Consider the following 23,289-nt stretch of genomic DNA (forward strand, 5'->3'; position numbering starts at 1 on the left):
GGTGAATAGCTTTTAAATAAGTAAGCAAGAGCTGGGTGATGCCATGAATGGCAAGCAGCAGAAACATCTTTTTTAGAAAAAAGAACGTTTGGGTTTCTATAATGCATATTTTGCCTATTTCTGCAGGAGCAAGCAGTAGGTATTATTTTGCTTATTTTGGCTCTAAATACCATAAAAAAAATACCATAAAAATATATATATATATATACCATACAGGGGAACTATGCCTGGTCAGCTAATTTTGTTCAAGACTTTCTCCCCAGTAGGTGAAATCCTTGCTTGCTATTCCATGTCCGTGCTGGCACGGGACACCTGGCAGTAATGGAGACAGCCTGACCTGGTGCTGTGAATTCTGGGAGGTCACCCTGGCCTACCTATCGGTGATGGCCTGGATAACGACTCCATCAATGTAGAAAATGGCAGGTGCCCAGGAAGAGTGCAGGGCTGGAAGGCTGGAAACCTGGTTCTAGTTCCAGCCTTGCCATCCCCATAAGTGCTGGCTGCACGAGGTCATTTCTAAACCCTCATCCAAGCCTTAAAAAGTAAGACTCCATACGTGTATCTTACTGCCATCCATGAGGTGATGCCCCAAGCCCTTGGGCCTGACTTATAGAAAGAAAGGACATCAGCAGCTTTGATCTCTGCCCTCCTGCTCACACAAGAGGGAATCGCATCCTTTTGGAGCTGGAAGGCCCCTCCGAGACCTCTTCCATCCCTCTAACTTTACAGATGAGGAGACTCAGGCCGAACAGGCTGGCTGGCCCCGAACGGCCAGGCTGACAGGACAGCGGGCAGATGAGGCGCCACGGTCTGGGCCGCGGTGGTGCCGGCCCACACTGTCGACCAGAGCTGCCTCTTCACCAGGCTCTTAGGAAAGCATCAGACGTTATATTTAAAGCTGTCACGCTTGGGCCAACAGCCGGTGCGCCAGACATAACCGTCTGAGACGTTCTCCACGTAACTTCAGACACAATTCAGATGCTTATTTAGGTCGCAGTCTGGAAGCACCCAGAAATATGAAGCCATGACACAGCAGAAACAGTCTGGTAACAGCTTCCTCAACGATAAGAATAGTGCTATTGATGGCTCTGGGGGCTGGCACTTCGCACTTGGCACGCAATGATTTTCTGAGGTAGGAGATCCAGGTTAATGGAATAAATCCCTCAAAGTTTCCTGTTTCATAAGCAAAGAAACTGGAATTTGGACTCAGATCTGTCTGATGCTAATGCCATAGGGGTCTTGTGTTGTTTTCTTTGTGTCTGTTTCGTTCTGTTCGCCCTGCCTGACTGCTTTGCACTTTGCTGCCTTTACGTTTTGGGAGTCCATACCAAGAAGATGCCAGAATTACAATTTATGCCAGAATCTCTGACTCTTCTCAAATTATTTTTATCCTCTGTCTCTACCTAAACAAGCCTTGCTCAATCTAATGTGCTTGGCCCCATGGTACCCTAATTGACAAAATGTTCATCAGACATGCAGTGAGTGCTCAGTTTGAGGTAAGTCAGGAGAATGGAGTTCCGGTGGTAGAGTGGTTAAGTGCTCGGCTGCTAACCAAAAGGTCGGTGGTTCAAAACCACCGGCTGCTCCACAGGAGAAAGATGCGGCACCTGATTCTGTAAACATTAAACCCATTGCCATCGAGTCAATCCTGACTCATAGCAACCCTATAGGACAGAGTAGAACTGCCTCATAGAATTTCCAAAGAACTTAACCACTGTACCACCAGGGCTGCTTGGAGACCCTATGGGGCAGTTCTACTCTGTCCTATAGGGTCGCTATGAATTGGAATCAACCTACTCTATGGCAATGGGTTAGGTTTTGGGGTTTGCAGGAGAATGGAATTTATTCCAACCTGGAGATTCAAAGAAAGACCCCTGATATTGTAGTAATGTCTGTGCTATTACAAAGATTGAAAAAGGATGAGCCAGGTGAGAAGGAAATAGCATGAGAAAAAAATTTTAAAAGGCTCAGAGCATCCCGGGTGATGTAAGAAACCTATCAGCATTTCTTTTTGCAGCTCTTATATTGAAAAACCAAAACCAAACCCATTCAAGTCGACTTGACACATGGCCACTCCATGGGTACATGGAGAACACTTACAGGGTCGAAAATGTTACAGAGTAGAATTGCTCCGTAGGGTTTTCTTGGCTGTAATCTTAATGGAAGCAGTTTGCCAGGCCTTTCCTCTGCAGCACCACCAGATATGCTCAAACTGCCGACCTTTAGGTTTGTGATCAATTACAAACTGTTTGCACCACCCCAGGAGACCATTATATTAGAAAAAAAGAAGGGACTACAAATTCCCAAACCATACTCCCATAACCTAGAGGAAAGGAGGAGACGTGTTAGAAATACACTGTGTCCGGTTCTACCTCTGTGCTCTTTTTCATTCTGTTCCAACTGCCTGGACTCCTTTATTTTTTCCCTCCTCCATCTCTGGTCAAATTCTTTCCATTCTCCAAGGACCAATTCATACGCCACTTCTTCCCTGAAACTTCCCTGCTCCCATCAGCTGGAACTGATTTCCCCGTTCCCTGTGCAGGCTGTTAACTCCTGGAGGGAAAGGACCGTCTGTAACTCCCCACAGCACTTTCCAACTTGGTACTTGACGCGTAATAGAAGGTGGGTGAAGATCTGCAGAGTTTAATTGCACCGGATTCCTATGCTGAGGAATGCAGCCAGCCACGGGTGTGCGAAAGACACGGTAAGATGGTAGTTTAAATATAAATGGGGATTTCATCGTGTAGAAGAGGAAGGTAGTGTCTTAGCAAAGTCCCACTTCATGTGGGAGGGGTTGGAGGTGGTGGCCAGGGATGAAATGAGTGATGTGTGAGGATTTGCAAGACCTGGCTTACATTCCAACTCCCACCACTAACTAGCTATGAAATGAAAATAGTAATGCTCACAACAGAGAACCCCTGAGGGAGCAGGAGAGCAGTGGGATGCAGACCCCAAATTCTCATAAAAAGGCCAGACTTGATGGTCTAACTGAGACTAGAAGGACCCCGGTGGTCCTGGCCTGCAGACCTTCTGTTGCGCCAGGACAGGAACCATTCCCGAAGCCAACTCTTCAGACATGGATTGGACTGGACAAGGTGTTGGAGAGGGATGCTGGTGAGGAGTGAGCTTCTTGGATCAGGTGGACACTTGAGACTATGTTGGCATCTCCTGCCTGGAGGGGAGATGAGAGGATAGAGGGGATTAGAAGCTGGCGAAATGGACATGAAAAGAGAGAGTGGAGGCAAGGAGTAGGCTGTCTCATTAAGGGGAGAGTAATTGGGAGTATGTAGCAAGGTGTAACAACAACAACAACAAAAAAACCCGGTGGCGTAGTGGTTAAGTACTATGGCTCTTAACCAAGAGGTTGGCAGTTCGAATCAGCCAGGTGCTCCTTGGAAACTCTATGGGCCAGTTCTACTCTGTCCTATAGGATCGCTATGAGTCGGAATTGACTCGATGGCAGTGAGTTTGGTTTTTTTGGTTTAGCAAGGTGTATATAAGTTTGTGTGTGAGAGACTGACTTGATTAGTAAACTTTCACTTAAAGCACAATCAAAATTATGTATAAAAAAAGCCAATAGCAAAGGTGAAATAAAGAAAAAAAAATCCTATGGTTTTCAGAGGATTTTGTGATTAAATGAGACAATGATTAAGAAAAACAGTACATTCTAAAGTGCTATATAAATGCTAATAGAAAACTACTAAAAAAGGAAGCTGTTGCCATAGCTGTTGTTGTTAGTTGCTGTCAAGCTGATTCCCACTCATGGCAACTCCGTGTGTGCAGAGTAGAACTGTGCTCTGTAGGGTTTTCTAGGCTATGATCTTTCAAAAGTAGATTGCCAGGCCTGTCCTCCGAGGTGCTTCGGGGTGGGTTTGAACCATAAACCTTTCAGCTAGTAGTCAAGTACATAATCTTTTGCGCCACTCAAGGACCTTGCTACCAATAGTAGTGGTACCCTTCCTCCTCTTCACATGGCTTTGGACCGTTGACATTACCAATAGTAGTGGTACCCTTCCTCCTCTTCACATGGCTTTGGACCGTTGACATCCGAAGCTACAGTTAGCACAGTTGATGCCAAGTAATTCATCAAGGGCTGGCAATTCATTCAGGGCAGTGGAAGGAACCCGGAGGTTTGGGGGTAGCTAGGAAAACATTCCAATCCTGGCCTCTGGCCTGAAGGCTGTGACTGGCCTGAGTCTCTTCCGCTCGCTGTGCTTCAGTTGCCCCATCTCAAACAAAGGACTTGGCCTTGATGGTTTCCATGACCATTTCCAGATTAAGAATCCACTGATGAAAATTCTAAAATTTCTAGGATGAGGTCCCCTGCCCTCAGAGCAGCCAATAGTATGTAGTCATGTGGCATTCGCTGCTCAGTTTTTTTTTTTTTCCCCTCTTGCTTCTCCTTCTCTAGTTCCAAGTCTAGTCCATCTTTCCCAAGAGCAATGCTTAAGGACCACATCTCCGCCATTTTCTCTTGTGCTCCGCCATCTAAGTGCACTACTCAACCCTTCTTCCCCAGCGAGCGTCTCTATTCTGTTTATCAATGACCACAGCTGGGTCCCTTTCCAAAACGACTACCAAAGAAATTCCATGGCTGCATTAAGCCACCTGATGAGGAGAGAGGCTGTGAGCTCAGGCTGCCTGCCCACGGTTTGAATTAAAAAGTCCCTAAATTAAGATGGGTGTTATAAAACAAACTCCAAGTTCTCACCAGGAAATGTTCCCTGGTGGGGAGCTGAATTGAGGAAGTGACTTGTGTTCAAGCTGAACCTCTGAATCACAGGTCATTATTACACCCACTAAAATTCCTATTGGTCTTTAGACAAGGATTTGGTATGTCCACAGCAGGGGCCTGGAAGGAATCCAACCTGGGGTATTTTACCAGGCCCTGAGGGCCTCCCTATCCTGCCTCCCTTTGAAACACTATTAGGTGATTGGGTCATTTCCAGATTTGACTGACCCACGTTTTCAATCATATTAAATCACACCAAATCAACGAGCAATAACTACACCCCTACTGTGTGTCAGACTCTGGGCTAGAACCTACGGGAGCCATAAAGAAGCCCTGGAGGTTTTCTTGGCGAGAAAACGGACTCACAATATCCGAAATTTTTAAAGTTATCAAACTATATGGGAATAATACCAAAGTTTAATTGTCAAATGGGACCACAGAGAAGCCTCAAGAAGGCTGAAGGTAAACTGGGCCCGCTAAAGAGGGGGCACTGCCCAGAGAGAGAAGAAAATGGGATTTTCCAGAATAAAGACCAGGCAGCCACATCCTCAGAAGCAGGGGGATACAGGAGGACCCTAAAATTATATTCACTCCACTCATTGCAGCTTCGGAGCCCTGGCGGCACAGTGGTTAAGTGTTCGGCTGCTAACCAATAGGCATTTCAAATCCACCAGCTGCTCCCTGGAAACCCTATGGGGCAGTTCTGCTGTGTCCTATAGCGTTGCTATGAGTTGGAATCGACAGGAGAGCAACGGGTTTGTTTTTTTGGTTTTGGTTTTGGTTGCAACTTCAACTCCTTAACATGACACTAGTACCTTGGAGTCTGAGATGCTGAGAAAATTGCCAATTTTCCAACCTCAACATGTACAACAAGCTTTGGTATGAAATGCATGGGGTAGTTAAAAATGAATCGATCAGCCTGGAGGTCAGGAGACATAGCAACTACAGTGAGCGTGGGCCCTAGAACCTGGTGCTGGTCACAAAAATTCCCCAAGCCTTAGTTTTTTTACTTGTAAGGTGGGAAATAATACCACCAGCCTCCTATTTCATGGGATCAGTGTAAGAATCATATAAAGAAATGGATGTGATAGTATGATAGGACCTAAATTACTATATGACTGTAAAGTATTAGCATCTCAGCTTGGATTATTAATCCTGGCTCGTCCATGTACTAGCTTTGTAACCTTAGAGAGTTTATATGATATCTTTATACCTCAGTTTCCTCACCTGTTAAGTGGAGATAAGAATAGTTCTTCTATTTTGTAGGATTAAATAAGCTAATACTTTTAAAGCCCCCAGAACATGCTTGTCAGAGAGTAAATGTTCAATTAGCATTAGCTGTTATTATTACTAAGAAAGGCCTGGCGATCTACTTCTGAAAAAATGAGCAACTGAAAACCTTATGGAGCACAGATCTTCTGCTCTGTAACACATGGGGTCATCATGAGTTGGAATCAACTGGATGGTAACGGGTTTGGTTTGTGGTTTTATTATTATTACTATTGTTATTATTGAAAAAAAAAAATAAAAGGGACCAGTTATTTATACCATCCAAAGTCCAGTTGGACATTCTAAATAAGAAGCCTAGGAAGCATGGGCATGAGCAAGGAACCCAGGACTGCTCTATCTTCTCTTCTCTGCTTCTGACAATTGCTCCGGTTCACCACGTTATCGCTGATCTCCTGGATCTAGCTGAGTACTCTTCCTGCTACTTGCAACCCTGCTTCCGTCAGGGAATCCTTAAATAATTTCTGCTTGTTCTTTCAACCCAAGGCTTCCAACAGGTTCGTTTTGGATTGAACCCCTGCTGAGAATTTGCATTTCTAACAAGTTCCCAGGCGACACTAATGGTACTGATAAGGGACCAGTTCTGAGAACCACTAGTAGAGCAGTGATTCTCAAAATTTATTATACATAAGAATCACCTGGAGAACTTGTTAAAATGTAGATTCTGATTCAGTATATCTGGGGGTGAAAATGCAAATTCTCAGCGGGGGTTCAAACCGGAACAAACTGGTTCAAAGCCCAGTTTCCATCTCAGTTCAGAAGTCACTCCTCCAGGGAGCCTGGCTGAGTCTCTAAATCGTGTTCAGCTGCCCCTCGTATGTGTTCCTACAATACCGTACCTGCACCTTCGCTTTTCTTTCTCCCTCTGCGGCTCATGAGCTTTGAGAGGTCAGGGGCTCTGCCTCTCTGGTTTAGCCTGTATCACTGTCATCATCTAGCAGAGTGCTTGGCAGTTAGCAGGTATTCAGTACCAATTTGTTAAATGCATAAATGGATGGATGGATGAATAGTTTTATGTAATCACGTAGAGAGAAACTATTGCATTTCAGAGACAATCTTTCCTTTAAAAAAATCCATGTTTAACTGCTTTGGGCACTAAACGAATGGACTTTTGCAAAAAAAGCACTAGCTATCCTATTTTGAGTCTCCCCCTGTGGACCCCAGAGGCCGGCAACATCGCAGTCCAGGCCAGCCCTGTCCTGGCTCACACCCATTACAAAGAATGCCACTATTTGGAGGGCAGAATAGGAAAGGGTGGGAGACATTAAACCCCTGCCAAGAAACTAGCCACTGCTCTTCTGCCTCAGGAAATAGCTAAGGCTGAGAGGAAGCCATCACAGGTGTCTTTTCCATGGGCCTCTGTTTATAAGTGTCTCCATGAACTAGGAAAAATAATAGTGAAAACCAAATGTTTCAAGCGTTGTTTTGAAAATGTATTTGCAAATGCTCTGATCAGATAATTTACACTAATGTGCCTCAAATGAAAAGTGACCCAGAGTAAATTTGGCAGAGAGCTGGTTGTAGTCTGCTCTTTATTCCTCTTAGAGAATTTTGAACATCATTTGGGGTAAGACTTGGAACCTTTGAGGTTCTGTAATGCAGAGAATCAGATGTTTGCTCAAGGGTAGAATTCAAATCCAAGAATTGCAAAATTTCTGAACTGGAAGGAACACTGGGATAATCCAAACATCAGAAGATGAAGCAGAGGCCCAAGGAGGCAAGGGAGTGTGCTCAAAGTCAGAGCTAATTACTCCTGAAGCCAGAACCAGGACCCACTTCTCCTAACCCCTGGTCCAGAGACTTTCTGTTGTACCAGGATTTGCCATCATTTAGAAAAACTGCAGCCTAGATAGACTAATCAAAGTAACCAGTTAGATTGCAACTAGCAAAGATATAAAAATGTTTCCTGGTCTAAAATTTGACTCACAGCTCAGAACAGAGAGACATTCCATGATTTCCCCCTTGCCAAAACCAGTATTTATGGTATTTGAGTGAGCAGTAAATTACCAGTTGCAAGCAAAAAAAATGTCTTTCTACATGTTCACAAACATATCATCACCTCCAATACTACATCACTATAATAAAATATATGACAAATTATCTTATTATATTTGAGGTAATTTAATCAACTGTCTAATATATATTCTACCAACCCATGTAAATGACTCATAATTACAGTGTGTTTATACTCAAATAACTTCGTGTTAATGGGCCAATGAGCCACTTTAAAATGAATATCAGCCATATATATATATTTTATAATTTGGAAAAGTAGAACACTATCCAAATATGTAAAGATCTGTTAACTGTTATAAACTACTTCCTATAGCATTCTGCTTCAGAATGATGACTAAGGACAAACTTATGTAAAAGAAAATCCATTTCAGAGCCCATTCATCCTACTCACTGAGACAGAATTTTTCTGGATTAAAATACACTTGGTTTCATAAACTCAATTTCCTAAAAATGATAATAGTAATAGAAAAAGAAAAGAAAGGAAAAAATCACATACATTTGTGCAAGCAATCAGAACTTCCGGTGGTGCCTGCCTGGTAGTTAAGCATTTGACTCTTCCCTACGTGTTCACACTTGAACTATATCAAGACAAGCCCTGTGGGGATAATTAGAAGGGTGACTTTTGTCTTATTAACACATGTATATTATGTCAATGAATAATATTTTCTCAACCCTTCATGGAGCCTTCACAGAACAGGCTGGTTTGTGGGAACGAGGCAGTTAGTGTGCCAGGTCAGGGACGATGAGTGTCCTCCACTGTGGTACTCCAGCCTTGGAAAGTACGTTTCAATGCAAATTTACACAAGCTTTGCTTCCCTTTTCCTCTTCTCTTGGGAGAAGACTGTATGGGCTTAGGAACAACTCTGACCATGAAGGGATCAGTGCCCAAAGTTTGGCTCTTTTCCTCTACAGTTCTTGCCACCAGCCGCTGCATCCAAGTGGCAAATACCTTCTTTCTTCAGCTATAGTTTTTACAAGAGTTTCTTCTAAAAGCTTCCCCTGATCAAACGAATTCTCCTTGGTAACTATCAGTTAGTTAGTTCGCCCCTCTTCCCACCCCAGCTGTCTTGATTGTTTTTTAATTAGCCTGGCTGACCATAAAGAACGGGAAAGTCACACTTAGCAGCATTAGTACCCATAATATGACATCAATTGCCATTGCCACAAGCCCAGCAGAGGCACAAAGCTGACCATTTTACTTGACAATAAACATCTTCAATTTGCACACAACACCTTCCCATTTTAAAGCTCAGAGAGAGAAAATTTCAGTATAGAAAAAGGCATAATGTTGGCTGAAGTAATGGAATTCCTAGTGGAATTCCCAACAGACTCCATTACTCAACCAAAGATAACAATCAGTTTCTAAGCGGGAATTCCTTCCCTTCATTTCTCAGAAATTTACCAGCTTTTTTGAATCCCAAATCCTAAGAAAAGTCAGCTCTGAAAACAGGAATAATTATCATAATTTTTCTGTTAGAATTAACAATCAAGGCATTATTGGGTTAATGGAAGTCACTGATGGCTAGTCAAAACTCAGAGCAGGAAGTGGCAACACGTGGAGTTCAAGGTTAAGGTTAATGTTTCCAGTAACCCAGACAGGAGCATAGAGAAGCTTCAAAATCTAACCAGTTGGTCTTGCTTGTGCAGCCATTACCATGTTATAAGTGTGTGTTCTGGTCCTATCTGCTGCTAACAGTGAGCTATTCTTGCAAATAAAATAAATATCAATGTCTTTGTACAGAGTATACTTTACACGAGCCCTGTGAGTGGTATTCAAAGGAATAGTAAGTTTTAGAAGCAAAATAAATCTTTAAAAAGGAATATTGACACTTGATTCTGTGTAGTGCTGTCAACCACGCTAACCAGTTAACATCGAGTCCACTCTGAGACATCAAAACCCCATGTATGTCAGAGTAGAACTGTGCTCCACAGAGTTTTCAGTGGGTGATTTTTCAGAAGTAGATGGCCAAGCCTTCTTCCGAGGTTTATACGAGTGTACTTGAAACTCCAACCTTTGGTTAGCAGCTGAGTTATTGACTGCTTTCACCACCCAGGGATTCTTTGCTAGGAGATCCTAATGTTACATTAAGGAGTTGCTGGGTGGTACAAATGGTTAAGTGCTTGACTACCAACCCAAAGGTTGACAATTCAAACCCATCCAGAGGTGGAGGAAAAGCCTGGCAATCTACTTCCAAAAAGCCACAGCCCTGAAAATTCTACAGAATGCAGCTCTACCCTGACACACGTGGGGTCACCACGAGGCAGAATCAACTCATTAGCAACCAGCAATAAGTCGACTCAACGGCAATCGGCAAGGTTGCTTTACTGGACTACCACCTGTATTAGTTTCCTAGGGGGCGCTTAGAACAACAGAAATGTATTGTCTGACAATTCTGGAGGCAAGTAGTCTGAATTCAGGGTGTCAATAGGACCATGTTCTCTCTGAAGACTCTAGAGAAGATTCTTCCTTGTCTCTCATCTTCTGGTAGCCCTAGGCATTCCCTGGCTTCAGCTACAGCTGTGTATCTCTGTGTTTCTTCTATTTTGTAGAACACCACTCAGATGGGATTAGGACCCAACCCACTCCAGCTTGATCTCATGTTAACTTCTCTGGTAATATATGCAAAGACTCTATTTCCAAGCAAGTACAAACTCATAGGCACCAGGGATTAGTACTTCAACACATATTTTTGAAAGAACAATTGAACCAATGTTGATGCTGTTAGATGCTGTTGAGTCTGCTCCAATTCATGGTGACTTTATGTATAACAGAACTAAGTGGTGCCAGGTCTGCACCATCTTCATAAATGTTGGTTTGTTTGAGTCCATTTTATGGTTATTGTGTTAAACCATCTCACTGAGGGTTTCACTCATTTTTACTGATGCTCTACTTTACCAAACATGATATTTTTTTCTAGTGATAAGTCTTTTCTGACAACCTGTTCATATATAGTAAGTAAGCTGAAGTCTTCCCATCCTTGCTCCTAAGGAACATTCTAGTTGTGCTTCTTCTAAGGATGATTTGCTCACTCTTCTGGCAGTCCATGGCATACTCAATATTCTTTGCCAACACCAGTGGTCAAACGCATCAATTCTTCTACTGTCTTCCTTTATTGTCCAGTTTTCTCATGCATATGTCTAGTTTTCTCCTCACATATGAAGTGATTGAAAAGACCGTGGCTTGGATCAGGTGCACCTTAGTTATCAAAGTGACATCTTTGCTTTTTAGAGCATTAAAGGAGTCCTTTGCAAGAGATTTGCCCAATGCAATACATCATTTGATTTCTTGACTGATACTTCCATAGATGATAATTGATCCAAGTAGGATTAATCTTTGACAACTTAAACTGCTTTTTTCTCCATATATCATGATGTTGTTTATTGGTTCAGCTGTGAGGACTTTCATGTTCTTCACTTTCGGGTGTAATCCATACTGAAGGCTCTCATCTTTGATCTTCATCAGTAAGTGCTTCCACTTCTGGCAGTTCCCTGTCGATGTACGGCTGCAGTTACCTTTTTAATTATCTTCAGTAAAATTTTGCTAGCATGTGATATTAATGCTATTGTGTGATAATTTCTGCATTCTGTTTCATCTCCTTTCTTTGGGTTGGGTATGAATATGGATCTCTTCCAGTCAGTTAGCTATCTTCCAAATTTCTAGACATAGACAAGTAAGTACTTCAAGCATTGCATCCGTTTGTTGTTATGTTGCTGTTAGTTGCTGTCGAGTCCAGCTCATGGCTATCTATTTGTTAATACTACCCAATAATGTTCTCTGGTGTTTTCCACTGTTTGAGTATTTGTAATGGGCAACAGTCCTTTATAAATATTTTAACAGAAGAAATGCAAACAGGGGATGTGAACATTGTTGTGAAATACTCTTCATGAAATCAGAAGCTAATCTAAAATTCGAATCAGCAAAATTAATATTGATTTCAAAAGCAAAACCAAAATCTGGGCAAGTAGACACAATATTTCTGTGACTAAAAAAGAGTAACATGTGTCCTAATGCCCAACTTCAAGAAGCTTTTGGATACATACTTAACAATTTGACCAATACAACACAAAATGAAACAACAAAAGTGCTGTCTGGAATATTTGTTACCAAACAGATATTAAGACCACCAGATAGGGAAATTGATGCTTTGGGTTTTTTAAAATGTTAAACTTTTAAATATTTGTGATAATATCTTTCTACTTTTAAATGATTTTAATTTGGTGTATATTTTGCTTTAAAATTTCCTTCTTTTAAGGTTTTATATTATTAAATGTCTCTATTAAGTAGAGATCACTCTTACATGTTATCAAAATGTATAGTCTTATCACAATATATTGGTTCATAATAATAATAAACTTTCAGCTTATTATTAAATCTTGTGTTTACAGAAAGCTTCTGAAACTTTTAGGATAACCCTATTACAAAAAAAAAAAAAAAGATTCACTATTATGATCCCAGACAAAAAATGATCAGTCAGTATTAATTTAAGCTATACACATTAAGTATATGAAAAATATAGCTACTAATTATTGGGTTTAGGGGTTTCCTAGAATTTCCAGAAATTCCATTTCCTCATTCTAGAGTCCCAAATATTAATATTTCTGAGAATTTAGAAACGCTAGGCACAATAGTTAAAAATGAAGGAAGGCAAGATTTGTGATGCAGATCTTGGTGGGCAGAAAGTGTAATTTTTGTCAAATAACACTATCTAGCATTGTAATAAACTTTAACATAAAAACGTGTCCAAAAAAAGTTTAATAAAAGATTAATACTGTTTGTAAAATGAAAGCCATTATTACATGGATGATGTAACAAAGCAAAGAGAAAAAGTCTCCTCCAATTTGTAGCACTCGTTTAGAACCAAATTCTATTTCACTTAGAAATATTCAGAAGAGTTCATCTACAAATAACAATAATAGTAATATTAATAATTTAAAAACATAAATCCTTTGAAATTTAAGTTCTAAATAACTTACATTTTTTTTTCCTCTAAGTCATTTTACTTACCTTATCCCTCGATATTAGTGGGGAGAAAAAAAGAAAGAAAACAGAGAAAGAGAAAAGAAAGAAAACATGATTTTATAAAAAAATAGATTTCCTTGAAAACTGTTGTTGGAGAGAAGCCTGAAATAATCCAATAAAATAAATATCCTTTCAGATATGTCAGGAGGGATCAGTCCCTGGAGAAGGACATCACGCTTGGTAAAGTAGAGGCTCAGCTAAAAAACAGGAAGACCCTCAGTGAGATGAATTGACATGGTGGCTGCAACAATGGGCTCAAGCATAACAACGATGGTGAGCATGGTGCAGGACTGGGCAGTGTTTCATTCTGTGGTATATAGGGTGGCTATGAGTTGAAACCAGCTTGTTGGCACCTAACAACAACAACGACAGATATTCCTAATTCCTCTCTACTTGAGAGCTGTCAGAGGTTGGATTCTCCAGGAAACAGATGCTGAAAGTTGAGTGTACGTACGAGGTTTACTGGGGAGTAACACCTATTGCAAAAGAAAAAGGGAGGAAGCAGGTTTGGGCAAGAGGAACTGTCAGACTGCAGTGCTAAAAGGATAAAATCTCTGCCAGTCACTGGGAAGCCCCAGAGCAAAAGTTGTTTTCATAGGCGTCCCATGTTGGGCAGAAAGGCCTTGTACCACCACTTTGCTTGGACATCGGCTGGCGGCTGCCTGGAGAACAAGCAGGCCCTCAGCTGGATAGCTGAGTCACACCTACAGGAAACTAGCAGCTGAGGCCGTCAGCTAACAACACTCATTGCCGCTGGCAAGCAAATCCAGTTATGAAAGGAAAAATGAGCGCATATCTCTGTATCCGCCACATGGCAAATAGTATCAAAAGAGAGAAAACAAAAACTTGTGGAGCACCGGGAATTTTTAGGGCAGTGAAACTCTTCTGTATGTGACTGCACTAGTGAACACAAGACATTTTGCAGTTTTCAAAATCCGCTGGACTGTACAACACAAAGAGTAAACCCTAATGTAAACTATGGACTTTAGTTAATACATTAAAAAAAAAAAAAATTTTAAAGCATGTGAGAATTCTGCTTTTTGTACAGTTTTTCTCTAAATCGAAAACTGCTGTAAAAATACAGCCTATTAAAAAATAAATTAATTAAAAAAGCAATAAATATCAGCAAAGTTTCCCAAAAGTCCCATTAAATTGTAACGTGGTACTTTTGTTAAAAGGAGTAATTTACATCATAGATCAAGGAGGTGTTACAAGTTGCACTTAGGGGCAAGTGGGAACTAGACCCCAGTATTCACAGGCTGGTGAACAACTCTCTTCTGGGTGGGACTTTACTTTCATCTCCACAAGCACTGCTGTTAGGTGCCAAGGAGTCAATTCTGACTCATAGGGACCTCATGTTCAGAAGGTTCTCTGATACGTACAATATGATTTGAAAAAATTTTTAGGAATTAGAACCACATGGGATGTATGTGTCACAATAAAGTAGCTGCTGAAATGGTAACTTATAGTTTAGGTTATTGACTCATTTCGATTTAGTTGAGTTTCTTACGGGAATGGAAAAGTGTTGGAATTTTGGCACTGGGTTACTGACTTTAATTGGTGAGCCACAAATAAAACTATGTATTTTCTCAATCTGTTCCTGGGGTCATCTTATATTTGCAAAAGCTCACAATGAGGTGCCTGGGGTCCTAAATCCCAACAAGCGGCCATTTAAGATACTTCAATTGGTCTCAACCCACCTGGAGCAAAGGCAAAGGAAGAACACCAAGGTCACACGACAACTAAGAACCCAAGAGACAGAAAGGGCCACATGAACCAGAGACCTACATTATCCTGAGACCAGAAGAACTAGTTGGTGCCCGGCCACAATCGATGTCTGCCCTGTCAGGGAGCACAACAGACAACTCCTGAGGGAGCAGGAGACCAATGGGATATAGACCCCAAATTCTCATGAAAAGACCATACCTAATGGTATGACTGCGACTAGAGGAATCCCAGAGACAATGCTCCCCAGAACTTCTGATGGCACAGGACAGGAACCATCCCCGAAGACAAATCATCAGGCATGAAAAGGACTGGTCAGTGGGGGGGAGAGAGATGCTGATGAAGAGTGAGCTAATTAAATCAGGTGGACACTGGAGAGTGTGTTGGCAACTCTTGACTGGAGGGGGGATGGGAAGATAGAGAGAGAGGGAAGATGGAAAAATTGGCACGAAACGAGAGACTGAAAGGGCTGACTCAATAGGGGGAGAGCAAGTGGGAGAAGGGAGTAAGATGTATGTAAACCTACATGTGACAGACTGATTGGAATGGTAAATGTTCACTTGAAGCTTAAAAATTAATTAAAAAAAAAAAAAAGCTCACAATGAGATATTGGGCCAGATTTATAAAGGGTACTCACCATTTTAGCCCAGGCAATTAAAATGGAAACACATAAACTGCCCCTACAATTGCCTAATTGCAGGTGCAATCAATAGCTGGCAGGTGCAATTAGCCAGGACCCTCATTCAGAAGGGGTGAGTGACAGATTACTCAATTACTCAATAGCAGACGCAATGGTTTTCACATGCAATTTTGTATTCAAAACTATTCACAGACCCCAAAATTGATAAATAATGGGAAAGCCTCATGCAAAATTTCTTTCCCAAACTAATTGTCTGTCATCACAAAAGCAGAGACCGATTTGATTCTAGGCCCTGCTTAAGGGGTTGGCTAAACAAAAGAGAGCAATCCAACCCCCGAATTTATCCAAATTCCTCTAGAACCCTGTGAAGAAGGGAAAACCCTGGATCACTTTAGATCTTCTAAGGCCACTCGTTGGACCTATAGTACTCCTACCAATCTCAACTCATGCCATTGGGGTGAATCCATTACTTATCATATATGCATCATTTAGTCAACAAAAATGATTAAGAGCTTTCTATGTCTCAAAGTCTGAGGTACAAGAGTTAATATGGTGTGATCTCTACCAGGCAGCTAATATTCTCACAAGAGATACAGATTTGTAAGCAAGCAGATGCAATAAATGCAGTAATTGAGATGATATAAGGGTGGGAATAGCAGACAAGGTACTTCACCCTGCCCACCGCAGGGGGTGGTGGGAGACTTTGAGCAGGGCAAAAGCATCAGGCTTTGGCAAATGGATGTATATTCATTCAAGAATAGAATTATCCATTGATCATCAAGGGTAAAATGGCTTCAAATAATAATATATTTCATTCCTCAAGTTGCCTTAAAAAAGTAATTACTTTTTTTTAAGATTATTCTCCTCTATCCGCTGTTGTTGTTTTTAGGTGCTGTCGAGTCGGTTCCGACTCATAGCAACCTTATGCACAACAGAATGAAACACTGCCTGGTCCTGCGCCATCCTTAGAGTCGTTGCTATGCCTGAGCCCATTGTTGCAGCCACTGTGTCAATACATCTCATTGAGGGTCTTCCTCTTTTTCACTGGCCCTCTGCCTTATCAAGCATGATGTCTTTCTCCATGGATTGGGCCCTCCTGATAACATTGCTTAGGGTAACAAAAGCTTTAACAAAAAAAAACCCAAACATATGTATTGGCCTAAATGCCACAGAAATTCATTTTACAAGATAATAGATTTAAATCCATGTAATCGGTAATTTATTAAATATAAATAGACTATATTTTAAGTAACAAAGATTGTCAAACTGAATTTACAACAACAAAAAATTCAACTAAATGTTGCATACAAGAGACATATGTTAAATATAAGGGTACAGAGAGCTTGAAAGTAAACAAGTGGAAAAAACATATACCACACGAACACTAATAAAAAGAAAGTCGTTCTAAATCATACAAATGTTAGCAGAGATGATGAGGTAAATTTCATTAGAATAAAACAATCAATCCAACAATCCTAAATCTGAATGCACCTAATATTATAACATCAAAATATATAAATCAAAAATTTGACATAACTAAAGGAGAAAAAAAAGAAATAACTACAATCACAGTTGGAGGCTGCAACACACCTCAGTAAATGAAAGAACAAGCAGGCAGAAATATCAGTTGAGACAATGAAATATTGAACAATACAAATAACAAATGATCTAATTAACACATGTCGAACACTAAATCTGGCAGCTGAAAACACACATCCTTTTCAAGTACATTTACTCCAGGGCTACTTTAGCCCTACTACTAAGGCATGACGCATTTGGCATCTCTAGTGTGTGTCCCAGACATTCAGAGAGGACTGTTCATTTTGGCTGGTTGGAACTTAAATGTCTCCTAGTTTCATGTAAGATCTAGGAATTATTCATCGTACATCTTCCTAGTCATACTTGCCTGCCATCACAGAATTTCGTAAGATTCTCATGCTGCTTAGTAATTTACAAGAGAATCAAGGGAAAGTCTATGCAAATTTCTGACACTCTTTCTCGGCACTCTGTCTCACCAGTCCCTGCACCTCCACCTCCCTGAACCCTGATTTCCATCTTCTCAGTTCAGCAATACCACCACTCTCTGCTTGGATTCCCCCTCCTTGCAGCATGGTCTGGTTGGTGCCTCCACATGGAAAGCCAGGGCTGCTGGTTCACCTCTAGTGCCTGAAAAATTGTTTCAGATATTTAACCCAATTTTGTACTTGTTTATAGCAGCATGCTAAGTTTCTTCCAATTACTTCATCATGGTTTCTTGTTTCGTTTTTTAAAAAAAAATTTTTTTTAATTTTTATTGGCCAATAATGTGCCTAGACTCACTGAACTACCTTGATCGATGGTGTCCTGGTAAAACTGGTCACCTTTAATATCGCTAAGAATGTGTTTCATCTCTGGGATGTCATATGTGGATTATTTCACATGCAATGCCATGAGTCCATGAAGGGCAGGAATCTTAGAATCTTGCAGTGGAACCTAGATCTTAGGACCAGAACTTAAGAGATCATCTAGTCCAATCCCTCATTCCCAGAGGTGAAGTAGGAACTGACTATTTTTCCAATCTGTTTCTTTTTTCTTCCTGGCACAAAACTAGAATATATTCACCAGCCTCATATGTAATTACTGTTGTTGTTGTTAGGTGGCATTGAGTCAGTTCCAACTCATAGCGACCCTATAGGACAAAGTAGAACTCTGTAACTAGGTGTTGCTATATGACCGAGTTCAGGCCAATGGAAAATGGACAGATGTGATATATGCCATTTCTAGGCTCAATCTATTAAAAAGTACGTCTCATAAAATCTTTAACTTTTTCCTCATCTACCAGCTCAAAAGAAAGGACTAGGAGTTCCTGAAGAAGGTCAGAGCCATAACATGGAATGATATTTGATTACTGAATGACAATGTGAAAGACGGTTCACCAATAAAACACCCAACTGGCCTCGACACGAATAAGAATCTTACTGTGTTAAGCCTCTGAGCTTTAGGGGGTTTACCTACAACAGCAAAGAGTGTTACCTTAACAGATGCAGACGGGGTAACTGATATCTAGGAAAGTAATGCTAATATCTAGTCCAGTATTTTTTCACAACAAAGCTGTTTCCACATTAGTCCTATAGCCAGATCTAAAACTGCGCCTTATTAAATCATCTTCCATACCTAAAATAGTGCCTTCTTAATGTAGCATTTCATTTTTTGCCTAATATGTGCCACTTGAATATGATGAAGATGAAAGGCCCATTCAGGTATCCTCAAATAGTCTTGGAACCCAGTGAAGATTTGTATCACATTTCCCTAAGCAGATATGGCCCAGCACATGAAAGGAGTAAAGAACTTTAACAGAATAACTGAAAAGGGGCAAGTCAGTGGGTTTCTTAGTAGTAGCTATTTGCCAAGTAATGTTTAAGGAAGGGTAAGTTAGAACCTAACAGAATAATCAAATGCTCCTTCATTTAAAAATTTAAATAACCATGGAAGGTACTTCACCAGAGACCACTGGAATCAGACCCCTAAGACCAAAACCCTTGATCAAGACAAAGTTTGTCTCAAGCACCCTAACTTTTATTTAATATCTCTATTCTTGGCTATTCTGGGCAACAAGAATATCAATGTCTCATACAGCAAGTGGTTGTCTTCTTTCTATCTCCTTACCCCTGTCAGTACTATATACTAATTGAAGACCTTGTCCAGGTATTGTAAGTTCTGAGCCAGTTATTAATTTATGGTCTTTCAGCTCCAAATTCACCTTCCTTTGACCTGCTTTGTAATACTCTAAGACTCATTTTTCCCAACTGTACAGGGGGATAGGATATTGATGCTTGCTTCTTCTATGTCAAAGGATTACTTGCAGATCAAATGCAGTAGAGTACTAGAATTTCTTATACAATATTAACAAGACAGCTCTCCATTACTATAATCAGTATAGTCACCCTGGTGATATGGAATTATTTAGCATCAAAGCTTCTAGCAAAAGAGGGGGTTTCTGTTCTGAAAACATGTCAGCCCCTGATAACGTAGAGTCATATGGAAATAGGAAGCTAGCAAGTATTTCTAATCTCTTCAGCCAAATCAGCTGTTTTCTATGCCCTTCTGCTTTTGCACCTGTCCCCAACACTGTTAGTCATGTGGAAAGTCCACCCTGGCGTTCAGTTCCACAATGGGAAGAATGAGCGGAAGGAAGGAAACTCTTCTTCAAGCCCATCTGACAGGTGGTGGAGATTCAATGGAAGTAGGATTGTTTTCCCTCTCTCTCCTTTTATTGAAATAAACTCCCAAGTCCTATAATGAAAAAGTAAAGTGAATATTGCAGTATCATTTCCTGGGATATTTATTTGTACACCCACAGCTCTCAAGGGAGTTGGGTGTGGCCATAAGTATGAAGTTAATCAATTGAACTCTGACAAGTCTGACTGAAAACTTAGCCATTTTCATGGTGAAGAAGAGCAGGTGCACTCTTTCCTGTGTTGAAATGACTGGGCTGGTGGTGATGACTCAGTCACATGTGTCGTGGTTATCTGACAGTCGGTGCTCTGGAGCCCTAGAGAAAGTCTATAACCACAAGCAAATTAGGCTGGCCGTGTGTCCCTGGAGCTCTGGGCCAGCCAGCCTAGGCTCCCCTCAGAAAGCTGAGGCTCCTGGACTCTGTACAAGACACAGGTGTGGGGGAAGGAAGGTGGATAAATTATCTCCATTGTTTTTATAACAATCCCTTCCCATTTTCTATACTGCAGCTTCAGTTCATTACATGCAATTTCCTGGCATCACCCGAGCTTGAAAGGCCAGATCAAAAGAACTGAGTGTCCCAGCTGTGCGGACCTCATTCATACTGAACTTTAACCACAGCATTGCAAATAATTTATTCCATTTGAGACACGAAGATACTCTGTGTGCTTCCTCTCTGTGGGACTGGCTTGACTGTTTTCTCTACACTACATTTGTGAAAGCATTTCCTTGATGTACTTGTCTCCCTTGTGCAAAACATGTCTCCCCTTGCTTTAGTTTTATACCTCTAAGGTACACAAATGAGGAGAGCTCTTGGTGAACTGGGAGAACCCATAGTTCTCAGACATACAGACTGACTACAAGCAACAAGTCCCTTTTATTCCCCATTTGAGGAAACAAATATGGAAAGAGTATGAAGCCACATTTTACGAAATACAATGGCTCAGGAAGCTAAATTCTGTGCTGGTGATCGTATTTTAAGATTGCATTTAAGAAAGCTAAAAAGAAAACATGGGGGCATTGGTGGTTCAGTGGTAGAATTCTTGCCTGTCACGCAGGAGACCTGGGTTCCATTCTTGGCTAATGCATCTCAAGCAGAGCCACAACTCATCGATCAGTGAAGGCTTGTGTGTTGCTAGGATGCTGAACAGGCTTCAGCAGATCTCCCAGAGTAAGATGGACTAGGAAGAAGGGCCTGGTGATCTACTTCTGAAAATCAGCCAATGAAAGTCCTGTGGATCACAATGGTCCGATCTTCAACCAATCCTGGAGACGGTACAGGACCTGGTAGGGTTTTGCTCCATTGTGCGTGGGGTTGTCATGAGTCAGGAGCTAACTTATAAGCAACTAAAAACAATAAAAACAACAAGAAGAAGACATAGAGTGCTTAGTGCATAGTAGGTGCCCAGGAACTGGTAGCACCAGCAGTAGCAAATGCAGTAGGGACAGCAGAAGTAATGAAGGTGATATGAGAGCTGGGCATGGAGCCAAGGACCCCGGGGGTACCTGCAGCATTGAAGGATGCCATTCAGCAAAGATGAAGCTATGAATGCCTCTAGCTCCTTTAGTGTTCATAATTACGTTAGCTACACCAACTATAAATATTTTTAAGCCCATAAAGATGTAGAAGAGGGAAAACACTGAACTAATAGCTCTGGTGGCGAAGTGGTTAAGGGCTCGGCTGCTAACCAAAAGGTTGGCAGTTCAAATCCAACAGCCACTCTTTGGAAGCCCTATGGCACAGTTTTGCTGTCTTATAAGGTTGCTAGGAGTTGCAACTGACTCGACGGCACCTAACAACAACAACAACAAGAGCCACAAGTCCAGAGTCCTATTTCCACTCTTTTATTAACCAGCTCAAGTCGTCTAACATCTCTGACCTTCAGTTTCCTCATCTATTAAAAATAGGAATAATACTCTCAAAAAGCTTGTGGTGAAAAGTGAACAAAATTAGGTAAAACTGTTTCATGGAAGGGATTATTTTTTACCAGTTGAATAAGATAACCAAAAAGTTTAATGAATTATTTTGGTAAAATCTGAATTAGTTAAAGAACCAGGGCTCAACACTAGTCATTTCAAACAAGATGACAGGTCTTTAGTAGACACTCCTCTCTGTGCTTTACACAAAAACAGTCAAAAATTAGGCAAAACCGTTCCCTAAGGAACATATGCATCTTTCCATTTCACATTTCCTTCTGATATTTTCTCCCTCGGGGATAAGTTAAACCACGTCCTCGTCCTCCATTCTGGCTCTTTAGTAACAACTAAGGTGTTACCAAGGCTTAACGTTGCAAAGAAATACCTGATTTTAATGGGAGTTAAAGACTCTGCGGTCCACAGAATCCAGAGGTCTGGAGTTATGACGGTAGAATGACAGGCAGTAGGGTAAATATTTTGGACTGCATGAGCTGTCCTGTATCCATTCATATCATCAGCGAAATACTTCTTCTATAGCTCTGAACACAATTGCATTTCAGGGAAAACTTATGGTTTTGTTGCTGTAACAAAAACTGTCCTCTGGATCTCTTTCATAAACAGATTCTTCCTGAAGCAAGCAGTTTGAAAGAAATGGTGAAACCCAATGACATCAAAAGAAGATATCTTTTTTTTTTTTTTTTTTTTTGGTGGGGGAACTTAAGAAACCAAAGTTTTGGAATGTCTGAGTCAAAATTCAATGTGAGACAGTAGAAGACTATATGATCTAATGTAGAAGTTCCCAAACTTTCTTTCTTCATGGAGATCTTAGTGTCTCAGTAATTTTTTAACAGTGCTGTACGCAAAAAGAATTATCTAATAGTTCCATTTAAGTAATTAGGTTACAAGCATTTATGCCCTAAGAAGTCAGTAGCCTTTAAAAAAAAAGATAATACACAAATTGAACGAAAAATAACATTTTTATTTCACTTAAAATAATCACTAGACAATGCTATGTGTGCATCTGTCGAGCACGGTACAATTTCTCAATCCTCAAAATCAGATGGGACACAGCCACCCTCATTTCCTGTTTCATATTGACTCCCTGCAATAGCTGTTTTGATCATACAACCTTTGAAAATCCAGCTTTGCAAAAATGTAGAGTCAATTCTCATTATTCACAGTAGTTATGATCTATAAAGTCACCATGGATGCTGAATGAGCAAATCATGAACCATTGCTCCCAGGGCAATGTGAGCCTCTGGTCACAACATTTTTGTCAATCCATCAACACATAACCTTGTTTTGCTTGTGTTTCTGCTGAACAGAATGCAGAAATTATCAAACAATATCATTAATATTACATGCAAGAAAATTTTGCTGAAAATAATTCAAAATATGGTTGAAAACCAAAGCCAAAGCCTGAGGGTGAATGGAAGACATTCAGGGAGGCCTTTAGGATTTACTCCTTCACTTCTCCTGTTTTTCTCTTCTTGCCCTTTTTTAATATATATAGTTGATTCATTACCATTGAACTCACTGCCAATAGAACTGTAACTCAACTGAATGAAGGTTATCTCACACATGCATTTTCCCCATAAAGCACGTCACAGCCTTCTTACATTGAGGAACACTATACAGAACTTCATCACTACACACAGGGGCCATTTTAATAGTGAAATCACCAACATAAAGCACAAAAATATGAAAAAACATGGCACAGAATCAGCCAGGAAAAGA

The 23,289-nt window shown here is 40.8% G+C and overlaps 1 long non-coding RNA gene across 2 annotated transcripts in view; it reads right to left on the reverse strand.

The window, feature by feature from the left end:
• Positions 1 to 2,977: 2,977 nt before the first annotated feature.
• Positions 2,978 to 23,289, reverse strand: part of LOC126086476 (uncharacterized) — a 110,463-nt gene continuing 90,151 nt past the window's right edge. For both annotated transcript variants that reach the window (XR_007519539.1, XR_007519538.1), the window contains one exon: positions 2,978 to 3,172. This is a non-coding gene — a long non-coding RNA (uncharacterized LOC126086476). The remainder of the gene's footprint in view (positions 3,173 to 23,289) is intronic.

The sequence above is a fragment of the Elephas maximus genome, chromosome 12, assembly GCF_024166365.1.
Source record: "Elephas maximus indicus isolate mEleMax1 chromosome 12, mEleMax1 primary haplotype, whole genome shotgun sequence".
Taxonomy (NCBI): domain Eukaryota; kingdom Metazoa; phylum Chordata; class Mammalia; order Proboscidea; family Elephantidae; genus Elephas; species Elephas maximus.